The 14,907-nt window shown below is 43.6% G+C and overlaps 1 non-coding gene across 1 annotated transcript; it reads right to left on the bottom strand.

Moving 5' to 3' along the window:
- Positions 1 to 373: 373 nt before the first annotated feature.
- LOC119039640 (U6 spliceosomal RNA) lies at positions 374 to 477 on the bottom strand. Its single transcript, XR_005080650.2, has one exon. It is a non-coding gene; the product is annotated as a U6 spliceosomal RNA (small nuclear RNA).
- Positions 478 to 14,907: the final 14,430 nt, after the last annotated feature.

Consider the following 14,907-nt stretch of genomic DNA (forward strand, 5'->3'; position numbering starts at 1 on the left):
CCCTTCCCCTGTCCTCTTCCCATGGCCCATGTGCGAGTGTGCAGGGCTACTGCTCCTCACTCCGTCGACCAGTGATGGGCAGAAAAGGAGCCTTCTAAGTCCAATGCTTCCACCCTGTTACCTTGGGTGAATTCATTTGGATCATTCTATGAAATCGATTGTTGTTCACCATGATTCATCCAAAGAAGGACCAAAAAATTGATGTGGGTGGTCGCAGAATTCAGAGTCCCTGAAGAACTCCGTCCTCTTGTGCTTTGGAGAGCTGTGTGGGGGTCCTTTGGCCGAACGTGGCCTGGCTCGCCCCCACCGCTGTTGACCTGACACAGTCTTCTCATTGTCAAGTTTCAGTTCAAACATTTTTCTTTTTTTTGTTTTTAATATGGAACGCTTCACGAATTTGCGTGTCATCCTTGCGCAGGGGCCATGCTAATCTCTGTATCGTTCCAGCTTTAGTATATGTTCTGCCGAAGTGAGCACCAAACATGTCTTCCTTTTTGTGTGACACATTCATTTCCTAGGCTGACAGAGACACTTGCCTATGCTCTTAATTGTCTGTCTTACCTATTTATCCATGACAGGAACGATTTTCTTTCTACAGTGGAATTATCTGTAGAGCTCTCTGTCTACTAGGTTATGAGACGCGTTAGAATGTGCTCTGAATCTTTTAATCCCTGCCCTTTGCTCAGCGTCTTGTATAATCCTTGGTAAAATGAGTAAATACAAGAATAGATAAAAGCTCAGAGAATGCTGGGACTGAAGGGACAGTTAGACAGAAATAGCCCTCCCAGGGAATAAAAATGTAGAACATGTAGCTTGGTTATTAGTGCACAGAGACTGCATAAGCCGTCAGTAAACTTCTCTCCCCACACCAGCCGAGGCAGCTGGAGGCTTTCTGACACTCGCTTCTCTGGAGCGGAGCGTGGGACTCTCTTTCCCCTAGTGGCTCATGCGAACAAGGTACCAAACTGCTGGTGTGACCCTCTGTGAGCCATGACCTCCCAGTCGGTTGCCTGAATTAACGTCACTGTGAACTTGTAAATGCTAACCTCGTTGTGAGACTCTTCATTCACTGCCAGCTGTTAAAGGCTTCAGAGAATGTCTTCCTTGCTCTCTTGTGCTCCTTTAAATATCTTTAGTACATTCTTCCACTTTCACCTTCTGTCAGGCCTTTCCTAGTCCTACATGTATTCTCTTCTTTCAGTTCAACCCATGTCCACTAGGACAAGGGACAGGTCATACTGGTGTTTCAGACCTTTGAATTGTGTGGGTTTCAGAAACAAATAAATAAATAGCCTTTCTAATCCCTCATGTGATTAGATTACCCCCACTTTATATATTTTTCTATAAATAAGAGGCAATAATTGGGAAACAGGAAAGAACAGGACATTGGAGAGAATTTTTCAAAAGTGGATCACGTAGAGCAGCAAAAAAGAAAAGAAGAAGCTCAAAAGACTTCACAGCTTCACATCCTCTTCACGATCAATACGGTCTCACAGTTAGAATCCTCCTGGGGGCGAGGGTTTCACGGCTGTTCTAATTAATAAGATGGAGTGAAAAGTTCATACAACTTTTCTTTTTCTTCCACCGGAATCATTTTATCTGAGCACCTTTTCTCTGTGTTCTCGGAAGGAAACAATGTGAGATCTGAGATTTCAAGTCCCCTTTTCCTTAGCCTCTGACGACCACATTGTGACATGTGTCGTCTCAGCTCTGACGTGTCAGTGCCGAAGGGCAGTGTCTGAGTGATTGATCTAAGATGTGCAGGACAGTCCTGCCGGTGATTAACGAGACCGCATCTCGGTCAGGAGAGAGACGCTGGCCTGAGAGCCCCTGGGTCCTGCCATAGGTGGAGCGGATTCAGCCAAGTTCAAACGATTCATTAGTGGACATTTTCGACCTCACACTACAAACTGGAAATTCATGTTCAGTCTAAATCGAAGGGTTTTTCCTGTCTCCTGCATTATTTTAAACGACTGTGAAGGAGGATGACCTGTCTTCTCAAGGCCACGTCCGCTCCTCTGTGTGATAACAAGGAGAACACAGAGTCTGGCGCCCACCCCGCCCCATTTCCAGTACCTGCCTTCATTAGATTCATTGCTACAGGCATGAAAAATATAGTGTAATATAAAATTTAATGTAAGAACATCAGAACTTTGGGTGAAGGTGATGAAATGGTAGGTGACTGACAACTATTCCGTGCGTAACGTCAACAGAATTGGGAATGAAAGATTTGTTCTTGTCCGTCTGTCATCCTACTTCAAGTGACCCAAGAAGGGACTTATTCCTCCATTACATATAAAAAGCAGTGTCAGGACAGACTGTTGAGAGATTAATATTGAGTCTGAAACCCTGGAGTTGATGTTTTTTAGGCACTGCTTTTTACTTTTCTGTTTTCATGTCATTCTGATAACCAATTTCTGAGAGGCTCTCTGGGTCAGAATGCCACTGTCTTGCTGGGTCATTAAGCTCCATCAGTCTGACAGGCTACAAATTGCATTTGGGGTGCAGGAAAGACCTCACAAAAGGCAAGTGTAACATCCCCAACCAGAAATGGCCTTGTTTTAGGGATTTTTTAAATTTAAAGGAATGATTTTAAACTTGGGATTTTATAAAGATCATGTGAGTGATAGAGATCAAAAGAAACCTTGGAAAGATTGATGTTCATGAGTCTTAACATGTGTAAATAAACCAAAAAAATGGATTACAAGTACCACCAAGTTGCAACTACAATATGATCCTACCTCCTTAAAGTCTGACAGAACCCTGGCCCCGAGGCAACGCCTCATGCCTGGTTCTCTGTGTGTCTCCTCCGTTTCGTGACATGGCCCTCCTGTTCCTGCCCCCATTTTCTCCTGCTTTGTCTCCTGGTCTGAGACAGCTCACCTTCAACAGGCCACCTGCTGGAATCAGGGCATCTTAGAGGTGCCAGAGCATTCCGTTTCCCTGTCTGCAACTGGCCTAGGTTTAAACTTGACATTCACTGTTTAGTAACTGCATGTCTGTCCCTACCGGGATGGTAAAGCTGGGGTTTCCAGGCATCTGCTCTCTGGTTCTCTGAGATGCTTGTGGACTGGCTTCAGAAGCCTCTGTGGGTTCTGGAGGGGAGGGAATGGCGTTCAGCCAGAGTACATCTAAAGCCGCCTGATCTCTCCCCCTGCTGAAAGAGCCTGACCCTGGAGTTTATTTCTGTTTTATTCTGTTCGTTTCCCTAATGGACACCAGCAGTTAAAGGGACCCATTTGTTTCTTCATGGGTTTTTTTTTTTTTGGATCAGTTTATGTATCCTGTGTTTGTGATTCACAAAACTCTCAAAATAGACTCCCCAGAGGCAAGTGGTAGGCAATTGTGTGAAGGTTATTTTAGATTAGACTGTGCTACACCGACCACTATTGTAGGTTCCAGCCTCCACTGAGCATTGGTTAATATGAAGTCATTGAACCTTCCACAGAAGGTGTAGTTCATTCCCTGATTATTTGATTATAGGCAGAATGGGCATAGTGGAAACACAAATACAGAGGTGTGCACAAGCACAAACAATTTATTGAGTGCTTACTATGTACCAGACACTGCTCTAACTGCTTGACATATTTTAATTCCTCAAATTCTCTGATTTCCATTGGAAAATAGAATGTTTATAAATACAGTCCCTCCTTGCACTTTCGAAGTGTCTTTCACTCTGAGACAGGTGATACTACTGTTTTATAAGAGAAGGAACAGATACAGAGAAGTCAAATAATTTGTGTGAGGATATATATAATATATATATATATATACTAAAAGAGGAAGCCAGGATTGAAGCTGGGGTGGGGGGGGTCAAGTTCAAGTTTATGGCTTAAAGCTTGATGTACTTCAACATCAGCAGTTGAGCTTAAAGAAAAAAAATCCCCGAACCAGAAAATTTATTTTATACCTTACAATATTGTGCTGTTTAACCAGTTTGTAAATAGTATGCTTGATATCTCCCCCTGTTTGCTTGTTCTTTCTTCTACAAGTTCTTAATATAAACACACTTGGAACCCTGGCTGGTGTAGCTCAGTGGATTGAGCATCAGCCTGTGAAGCAAAGGGTCGCCGGTTCAATTCCCAGTCAGGGCACATGCCTGGGTTGCAGGCCAGGTCCCCAGTAGGGGACACATGAGAGGCAACCACACACTGATGTTTTTCTCCCACTCTTTTTTCCTTCCCTTCCCCTCTCTTTAAAAGCAAATAAATAAAATATTTTTTAAAAATGAAACACACTCAGAAAGGATTTATTATAATTTAGAGATAACTTTATAAGATAGTTCCTCACCCCCACCCAAGACCACTGCGTCCACAGATAACGTGGAACCAGTGGGAAAAAGGTAGAGGTCACAGGAAGTAGAAGAAAGATGTAGTGATAAATATAATCCCTCTTTATAAGTTGTTCCAGGATTAGCTTCTCTGCGCCACTTAATTATTTTATAATAAAAACAAAGACAGAAATTACTAGAATATTCCTCTTACTTGGTAAACACCTAATAAATATATCAAGAGATAAGCCCTTTTTTGAAGGTACAAAGATGTGCTAGACAATATCTCTGTTCTCTAGTGAAATAGATTTAAGCTCATCATAAGCAAGAATTTCATCTTAATGATTTTTTATCTCTCCCCTGGCTTCGGGTGCAGCGGGGTTCACAGTAAATATTTGTTGACTAACTGCTTGAAGTGACAGCCCCATTATTCAGCTCCGATGTAAGTCGGTTGAGGAGTCTGGGTTCCTGCAGACCTGAAGCACCCAAGTTATCTTGAGCCCAGCGGCTGCCCTCTTGCTGGCAGGTACTCACATTTACCAACAGGTGGCAGCAAACCTTCGGTTTTGCTCCTCTCCCGGGCTTATGGACGGTGAGTGCCTGAGCCCTGGTAAAGGGGGGATAAACGGTGATGGAAGGAGAATTGACTTGCGGTGGTAAACACACAATGCAGATGTGTACAGATGATGTATTGTATAATTGTATACGCAAAACCTTTATAGTTTTATTAGCAAACATTACTCCAACAAATTCAATGAAAACAAATCAAAAGCTGTGGCTAACCAGTGTTGTGCCTTTTTCATTTGTTGCCTTTTGAATGTAATTCTCTAAGAAATTCACTTCCATAAGCATTATTTGCAGTTAGCATCTCATTCAGAACAAAAAAAGGAGATTTTGGTCGAAGGAATTAAATCCGAATTAGATGAGGCGACCTGCTTTGCCAGTTGTTGCCCTTGTAGTTTCCATGCGCAGTGAAGGCTGCACCCTGGGGAGATGCTGCGGGAACAGAAACCTGGGACTGAGCCCCACCGGGAAGGCCCTGCCTCTGTGGATGGGCCATTTGCTTCCACTGCCCCTCAAAAGTGTGTTCTGCAGGAAAGGCAACTGGGAGGTGTTGTAAGGTGACCAGTCCTCTAGGTGCCCGGCACATTTTGCTTTATGTCTGACGTCCCAACATATTTATTAATTGTGCCCCTTTACACTATTGAAATGTCTTAGTTTGGATGGTAACTTTTATGATCACGAGTCTCCAGCCAGGTCATCAGCTGAAGGCGAGAGGGAGTCAGACTCCAGGAAAGGTGGGTGAGGAGAGGGGGAGAAGGAAGGCGAGGCTCCTGAGTAGAGAAATGTGGGGCTTGGGGAATCTGCTTGTCTTCTAGAGCTGGACTGGTTGTGGCACAACTGTGGAAGCATTGCTCTATTCCCTAACGTGCTCTGCAGCTTCCTGTTTCCTTCTCCTAAAGACTCCTGGGCATCTGCACTTCTAGTCCACAGGAATGTGTTTTCTAACGGGGAGAGCTGCCCACCCAGGGGCCTTAAGGCAAGGGCTCTGCTGACAACGATGGGCCCCACACACCCTCCCCAGTTTACCTTCTCCGGTAAACTGACAGTGGCTACTGGAGATGGGTGGGTACCTGTGTGGGGAGGGGTGGGGGGTGGGGGTCACATGGTTGGGATCTAGTTTTGGCAGGAATCTGAGCCTGCTGTTAGACTGTAAATAAATCAATCATCCCTGGAGGGTCATGTGGTACTAAAAAGTGGTGTAGCACTGTGATTAAAAGCATCTACTTTGAAGATGGATAAAAGTGACCTGAATCAGTAATTAAGGCAGATAGTTCTTAATTACTTTCATAATAATTAAAGGGAGTTTGTTTTCAGTTTTGCTGAGATTTAAGTGACATACAGTGCAAGTTGGAGGTGGACAGCATCATAATTTGACTTACAGGCGCTGACTACTGTAAGTTTATAATGTACCTTGGAGACAGGAAGTTTGAGTCCCCTCCACTTTGTTATTTCGAAAAAGGGAGTTTAAAACTAGAAATTTAATTTGGGGCATTGGTCCCTGCTCTGCCATTCACTCGTTATATCACCTTTTGCAAATCCCTGAACAGAATTCTCTAGGCCATAGTCCTTTATCAGCAGGGGGGAAGCTGATGAGGGTGCCGGTCCAATGATTGCTTCTGTACCTGCTGCTGCTAAGAGCCCATGGCTCCCATGAGGTGCCTCTGTCCGGTGCAGTGTGGTGTTCTACCCATACTGGCTGGCTGAATCTGTTGGAGCTGGGGTTGGAGAGGCTGGGATCGTTGACTTGATTCCTTGGTGGCCAACTTACTTTCCTTGTGTTTCCAAATCATCTCTCTGACATTAGCTATATGTTCTATGGGCACAAAAAGAGCACTTAGGCAAACATGTGGTATTTAGTAATGCCATCATGACTATAGAGGGGGTCAGAGAAGGGGGGAGACAGAAAGATGAAAAAAGGGGGTCACCTGATGCTTAAGGGTTGGCCAATCGAAAGCCCAACCCTTAAGTGGAGTGAAAAGGATAGTGCCATTTTCCAGGGGTCACTTACTGTGGCAGTCACCTCCTGCTAACCACTGTCTACTTCTTAGTAATCACTTCTTAGTAATTTTCTAAACTAAGTAACATGGTAATTTGATTGAATCTTGGGATTCTGAATCTGAATCAGCTCAAAATACTTATTATTAATTCCAAGGCACTTGCTAGTTAGAAGGAGCAACACACACCAGAGATGAGATTTCTGACCACTTAGGATATCTGTTTTAAAAAAAAATTTTTTAAAGTGGGGTGGGGAGTCCAGCTCTCAGTGTAATTTGTAGAGATGGTGAATGATGCATCTGGGCTCCCAGCAGTTCGAGGTGGGTGGGCTTTTCATTAGTATTGGAATCTAGTCTTCATCCAGCTGCTTTCTGTAAGCAGGAAGTCATTTGCCCAAGGTGTATTGATACTTAAAATTTTTTTTATTGTTTTAATTGCAGTTTTCCCCATTTCCCCATTACTCTCTCCTGCTCTACCCGCCCCCACTTTCCACTTTCAATCTCCCTCCTTTCCTCCTTTCCCCCATTATTCCCTCTCCCTCCTCTCCTCCAGTCACTGTCAATTTGTTTTTTTATTTCCATGTCTCTGGTTCTATTTTGCTCCCTTGTTGTTTTGTTGATTAGGTTCCACTTATAGGTAAGATCATGTGGTATTTGTCTTTCACTGCCTGGCTCATTTCACCTAGCATAATGCTGTCCAGTTCCATCCAAGCTGTCCTGAAGGGTAGGAGTTTCTTCTTTCTGCTCCATAATATTCCATTGTGTAAATGTACCAGGTTTTTGATCCACTGATTTTCTGATGGGCACTTAGGCTGTTTTCAGCACGTACCTATTGTAAATAACATTGCTATGAACATTGGAGTGCATAGGTTCTTTTGAGTTGGTGTTTCAGGATTCTTAGGGTGCAATCCCAGCAGTGGAATTGCTGGGTTACAAGGCAGTTCCATCTTTACTTTTTTGAGGAAATCCCATACTGTCTTCCACAGTGGCTGCACCAGTCTGCATTCCCACCAACAGTGCACTTGGGTCCCCTTTTCTCCACAGCCTCACCAGCACTTGTTGCTTGTTGATTTGTTTATGATGGCCATTCTGACCCATGTGAAGCTGTATCTCATTGTGGTTTTAATTTGCATCTCTCTGATGGCTAGTGATGCTGAGCATTCTTTCATATATCTCTGGGCTCTCCGTGTGTCCTCCTTAGAGAAGTATCTGTTCAGGTCCTCTGCCTATTTTTAATTGGGCTGTTTATCTTCTTGGAGTGGAGTCATGTAAGTTCTTTATATATTTTGGAGCTCAAACCCTGTCTGAGGTATGATTTGCAAATATATTTTCCCATACAGTTGATTCCTTTTTCATTTTGCTGGTGTTTTCTTTAGCTGTGCAGAAGCCTTTTAATTTGCTGTCCCATTAGTTTATTCTTTCTTTTATATCCCTTGCTCCAAGGTGTATTGATTCTTGTGCTGTGATGTTGACCTAGGGCTTTGCAAGAAAGATCTAAACTTAGGTAATGAATGACCCAAAGTGCTTCTTCCAGACACTGTTTTCTACTAGAAGATCCATCTACCTCTGCATACAGTATTTTTTCCCCTTTTCATGTGGGAGATCTGATTTGCCGAAATCCAGTAAATTAAGACAAAAAGGTAAAATATTATGTCTTCAAGATTAGCAAACCCAAACAAATGCTGGTGTGTGCAGATCCTTCTGGTAATGATGGCCTGTGGGAGAAGATGATAGAGCTTCTTCCATGTTTGGGGCCATATTTTAATTCTCACCTAGGGCCAGAAGGAGATCTTTAGAGATCCAAAGCTCCAAAAAGATAATAGTACCCACCCTTGTCATGTAATTCAGAGTAATAGAAAAAATTCTAAATAGAAATGTAAGCATAAGGAAGAGAAACAGGTATGATTTCCTATAAGGCTATTTTGATAATTTGGGGGAATGTAAAAAATTATTTGAAAAATTCTTTTCCTCATCTTTTCCTCCACCTTTTGCCCTGCTTTGCTGGTGTGCTGGTGTGCTGCGCGGTGTGGCGATGTTCTTAACCTGCCTGTTGGGTAAGGCAGCTCTTCCTTCCTGGAGAGTGGCATTTCTCCAAAGCCATGCTTGGTTCACGGGCATTTCAGATCACATGGAGAGCTCAATAAATTAAGATTCCAGGGGGCCACAGGCCTCTCTTACACCCAACTCATCAAAATATCTGGGGCTGGAATCTGTTCCTTAATGAGCTCCCCAGGTGATAATTGTACAAACTAAAATAAAGCTTAAGAAGCACACAAATATTCTAATGCAAAAGTCTATGGCTCTCATAATCATTGGGGCACTTAAAAAAATACAGAGGGTCCTTCACAGGTTCTCATGGTTTGAGTAGAACAGGGGAGACGTCTGGTCCTTTGCCCATTTTTTAAATTGGGCTGTTTGTCTTCTTGGAGTGGAGTCATGTAAGTTTTTTATATATCCTGGAGCTCAAACCCTGTCTGAGGTATGATTTGCAAATATATTTTCCCATGAGGTCGATTCCTTTTTCATTTTGCTGATGTTTTCTTTAGCTGTGCAGAAGCCTTTTGATTTGATGTAGTCCCATTTGTTAGTCCCATCCTAGATACCTGGGATATCTAGATGGAAGAGGCTTCGTTGTGATGCTGTTGAGAGTTATGTGCTGGACCAGTGCAGTTCCACAGAAGTTTTATACTGTCAGTCAGCTACATCTGCACTTCTTTTTTCCTAGTAGCCACATTAAACAATTGAAGTGAAACAGATAAAATTCATTGAAAAACAATTTTAGTGAATGCAATATATCCCACATGTCACTTCAATATGTAAGCAATACAAAAATTATTGAGATACTTTGTGTTCTTTTTGTCTACATCAGATCTTGGAAATCTGGTGTGTACTTTATACTTGCCCCACATTTCAGTTTGGACCAGCTGCTCTTCAGGTGCCCAATAGCCACGCGTGGCAAGTGGCTGCTGTATTGCCTGTGGAAGCTCCAGACAGCTTCTCCATTAGTCTGGAGACGCTGGAACTGCCATGTTTGCAACAGGCCGTTTTGCATGTGATCTCAGAGGGACCTTTGATTTCTAAATATCTTTCTTACAAAATTCTTCCATCACAATATACATATATATTTTTTAATCACTCCGGTCCTCCTTCCCTTCCCCATTGTTCCCATCTTAGTTCAGGCTTTTCCCAGCCTGCGACTCCTCAGGCTATTAAGAAATTTCTTCCTACCTATACTTTCTCTTCTCTCCAAACTAACTTGCCTGATAAATGTTCCATTGTCCTTATAATTTCCATCATTGCACATTCTTCTGGACCATGCACTTCTAGGATATACCATATATTTTGGACTATAAGATGCACCCCCCCCCCCCAAATTTGGGAGGAATAATGGTTGTTAATGCTGCTGTTGAGTTCTATTTACATTTACCTTGGTGAAATATTATGTTATTTATGTAATTAAATATTTTACCACATTTTTTGCTTCAAAATTTTGTTCCCTATTTTCTTCCTCTAAGACGTAGGTGTGTCTTATGGTCCGAAAAATATGTAACCGCGGAGTTAAAAGTTGAAAGAAAGTTTCTTTAGCATTCATTAATAACTATAATATATTCTACGTTTACAAAGCAGATTCCCACATTGCATGTATTCTGACTGTCCAGCTGCCCTGTGAGACAGGTGCAGTCACACTCATTTTACAGATGACAAAACAAGGCTTATGGTGATAACGATGAGATAACAAAGGCGTTAAGGGGCAAATCTGATCTCAAATCCAGGTCCTTCACTCCACATTCCAAGCTCCTCTGCATGACTCTCCCCGGTCATCCAATCCTGCCTTCTGCAACACGGGGCAAAAACTTCCGATGGCTCACTTCGAACAGATCTAGAGTTAACTGACACATCTCTAATAATGGAAGGACATTGTATCGGGAGTCGTCCATCCTACTGTTGACAGCTGGTTTTTAGATAGATTTGTGTCATGAAAGTTCACATTTTTTATACTGATTTTCACTGTTCTCCATAATCTGGCACTAACCTGTATTTCAACTGTATCTTCCACTCCTCCAGCTGCATGGCAGATTTTATACTCTGGTCCGCATCCTGCCACTCCCCTGACCACCCCATTTACTCTGACCGGCTTCTTGCTCTCTTTCATCAGCACAGAACACTACCCATCTTCCAAAAGCCAGCTGTGAGCCTCGTCTGCCCTCAGGGGAGCCCTCCCTTCTCTGAATCTGGTACTATGCTGGCTCCTCCCTGTCATTAATTATCTACAATTTGCTCTCAGATTTATTTTATTTTATTCATGCCTAAGAATGAGAGGATCTAATTCTTCCAAGTGTTGATGATAAAAATTCACATCATGTCTTCTACCCAGAGGGACCTTGGATATAATCTGATAAGTTAGCGATGTTCCTTTACCATTAGGTACTCTCATTATTGTATCTAATTAATCTGTTCCCTAAAGGAGGCCACCCAAAACTGTGCTTGAATCACTGCTCAGCAGGTGCAGGGGTGGTTTCTATGAGGCTGGATGGAATTGTGAGGTCGCAAGTGTCCAAATAAACAGTAGTCCGAGATGGATTTTGGCGTTGAATTCTTGCACAGATCACTAAGTCATTGTGTACCATGAGAAGCGTGTTACTCAAGGGATCCTGCTGGACAGCTGTCAGGGGTGACCAAACTAGGTTTGATGACATCCATGATTAATAACTGAGCTCCAGAAATAGTTCCCTTTGTCTGAGGCAAGTTCGAGCACAGCAATTAGAAACAGGGTTTCCCTAGTTCTTCAGGGGAAGAGCAGAAACGCAAAGGTTTGTTTTACCAAAGCAGACAATTGGTTCATTCCACACATAGTGCCTCTGGAAACTGTCAAGTGTTTTTTCTTCAGAGCAAAGCGGGAATCACTAAACCAGGAGTTTCTAAGAGAAAGAAAACATTGAGAGGCCTCTTTAATTAGTCTCCTCTTCTCTCTCCCCCTCCACATAGTGAAACCATACTAAATCAGTAAACCTTTGCTGTGCTCTGACTATGAGGAGGCATTGTGGGATATGCAGAAAAAGAACGTCCTGCACGCCCCATGAGGCTTATGGAATAATCGCACATGGAGACAGAGCCTGTCAACACCATTGGAGGAGATGCAGTGAGGAGGGAAGGGGGTCAGTGGAGTTGGGGGAGTTTGGGGGTGGTCAGGGATTTGCAGATCAAGAAACTGAATCTTAGGAAAAAGAGTTCATGAAGGACTCATCTCCCTTCCACGTAATTTATTTGGATTTCCGAGGAGAACCTTGAGGGTGGAGTGAGAGAAGGGGACAGGACTGGTGAGTGTGCTTACTCTGGAGACAATGGAAGAGAAATTAGCAACACTCGTGGCTTGAATGCCCTTTACCTGGCCCATCTGCCTTATCACCAAGAACAAAGGGGAGCTTTGCACTTTGTTTAGGGCCTTTGTGTGAATCACAAATGAGGAAGCTTATTCTTCCAGGCGAGAAGTTACCTTTGCCTGCTCTGAAAGTCTCCTTTCAGCTAGTTATTACATTTCCCTATTCCACTGGCACCAAAATTTGCAATCTGACCACAACAATGAATGATGTACCCACCAGCCTTCTGCAATTGCTCTTCTTGTTGGTTTCCCTGATCCCTCCACTGTTCAATTCTTACTGGAAGAAAAGAATGATGGCGGCGTCTGTAGGGATGGTGGGGCTGAAGGACCTTGAATAGTGGGGTGAAAACAAGGCAATCTTGGTGTTTTAGCATCTATGAATTTCCTGCCCCACAAACTCACGAACTTCAACTTTTCTCAGGTTTCAGGAGGCAGCCATTTTGCCTCTAAACTGGATTCTTGGTGACTCTGAATAAATCCCATGAACGAGAAATTATTCCTTTTTATTACTTATTCTGAAAATTCCAAGCCAGAGGTCATCTCCTCTACCAAACCCTATCAGACACTCTTTTGAAAGTGAACAAGCTGTCTTTCTGAAATCCATACCATTTTAAGGAGAATCACGGTAGAAGTCAAGGCCTTTTAGATTCTGGTAACCCCTGGAATGTAGGTTCTTGCCTGATTTTTTTTTTTTTTTGGTTCTTCCTAATGCCTGGTATGATTTCTTTTCGTACAGGGAAAACCACAGTGAAGTCGAAAGGGCTGTGGACAAGCTCCAGGATATGAGTTCTAATGCTGACATTGGTCCATCAAAGCACCCTCAGCTCAGGTAAGTTGTATGGGCTTTCCCTTGGTGCTTTGGATCTGTGCATATTTACCTACTGATGAGGTGAGCTGCCACTGGGCATTTTTACTGGGAAACTCTGTAATGCAGTATAGCTACTTACACACCTTTTCAGATATGATTTTAGATGCTGTTCACATGGACAAATAAGCAGGATCATGAGAGGCAATTAAGTGTGGGGCTTAAGACTGTGGGCTCCGGAATCGAACTGCCTGGGTTCAGATCCTGGGATTACCACCGACTTGGTGTATACCTTCTCTGTTTCTTCGTCAATTTTCTTCATCCAGAAAATAAGGATAATAACACTACTTATCTTACAAAATTCTTGCAAGAATTAAGTAAGTTAATTTGAGCAAAGTGGTTTGAATGATGTCTGGTGTGTCCAGTAAATGTTCACTGTTAAAGCCGTGATGATGATGGTTTCTCACAGAGTCTGTATTCTTAATCTGTGCAAAGCAAAGACCTAAGAGAAGCCATTGCTTCAAGATGTGGCATGACATTTAGTTCCCCAGGTGTGCCCGTGAGTCCCCTGTCTCGGTGGTGTGTCCAGTGCATACTTGTGAGTGTCTTCCAGGGGTCTGTGTGCCTTTCCTCTTTATAACTAAGTAGTTGCTTCGAACTCCCAAAGCTTATATCAGCAATGTGAGGAACCTCCCAGCCTCTGGTGGGCACTGGCTCATTTTAAGTCTACAAACAGAAATCCTTGGGTGCTAAATATTTTTTGCCCCTTCCTGGTTTCCCTTCATTTTTTTTCGTCTTGAATTTTGCCCCAGGAAACTGACCTCTATGGCTCTCCTGGCTGCCACGTCCCTTCTCTTCTGGTGAGGTTCAGCCAAAGGGAGGCAGATCGTAAGGCAGCAGAATGTGAGAGAGGTCACAGATTCCCACCCTCTTTCCCAACCTTAGGCCGGACTGCAGTCTAGCAGGGGCTGCATTCCCCTACTACATGCCACGGCACTTTCCAAGTGGCTCTCCTCCTCCTTCTTCTCATTGCATTCCAGTGGCCCCTTCAGATCCAACGGACTCCACACGGTTGCTAGTTTCAAGTACTGTCTTCTGCTAGTTCCCTTCACTGTTGTCACATGTTAGTACAGTCCCTTTACTGAACGCTCCTCAACTCCCCCTGTTGCGCTCCCTGGTTCTAGCTGGTGCACATCGGTAAGGCTTAGGCTTCCCCACAGACTTACTGGAGAGAGGGAGCTGGCACGTGTTCACCTCGTCCTGCAGTGCCGAGGTTCAGATTCCACTTTTCCGAAGTCCCACTCTGCTTGGGGTGGGGAGCACAGCCCGAAGAAGAGCATACAAGTTTACTAGGTTAAATATCCTCCCCAGTGTAAAAACCTCAAAAGTCAAAGAGGAACTAAATAAATTAGGTTGAACACGAGTTCTATCATGACTCTTAGAACACTCTGGGTGATGAACCCAACGTGAATTCTGACTTGTTGTGTTAAATGTGTGTAATGCACACAGTCAGTGTGCTTAGATGAGAGGGCCAGGAAGGAACCACCCACTCTGAGCTGGTCCTTGAGGTGAAAGCACAGGGACATGAGCTCAGGGCCGGGGGGAGGTTGGAGAGAGAGGCATGGCAGTGACCTGCCTCTGGGAGGGCAGTGGCCTGCATCTTCCAGACCCGTCTGGTTTTGGTGGGTTCTTTAGAGAAACCTCCCCTTGGTGATGGAGAAAGTCTAAAGGGCTCCAGGGCCGGAATTTATAACATTTAGCAGAAGGCAGCGCGTAACGCAGGTCCCCGCAGAAAACAGGGCGACGGTTTGAAAGAACTTCACTTCAGCTGGCACTGGAGAGATAAAGAAACATAAATTTGTCAGTAAGATGCTTTTTTGGTAACCACTTTCCT

The sequence above is a fragment of the Artibeus jamaicensis genome, unplaced genomic scaffold, assembly GCF_021234435.1.
Source record: "Artibeus jamaicensis isolate MK-2021 breed Jamaican fruit bat unplaced genomic scaffold, CSHL_Jam_final contig_851, whole genome shotgun sequence".
Lineage (NCBI taxonomy): Eukaryota > Metazoa > Chordata > Mammalia > Chiroptera > Phyllostomidae > Artibeus > Artibeus jamaicensis.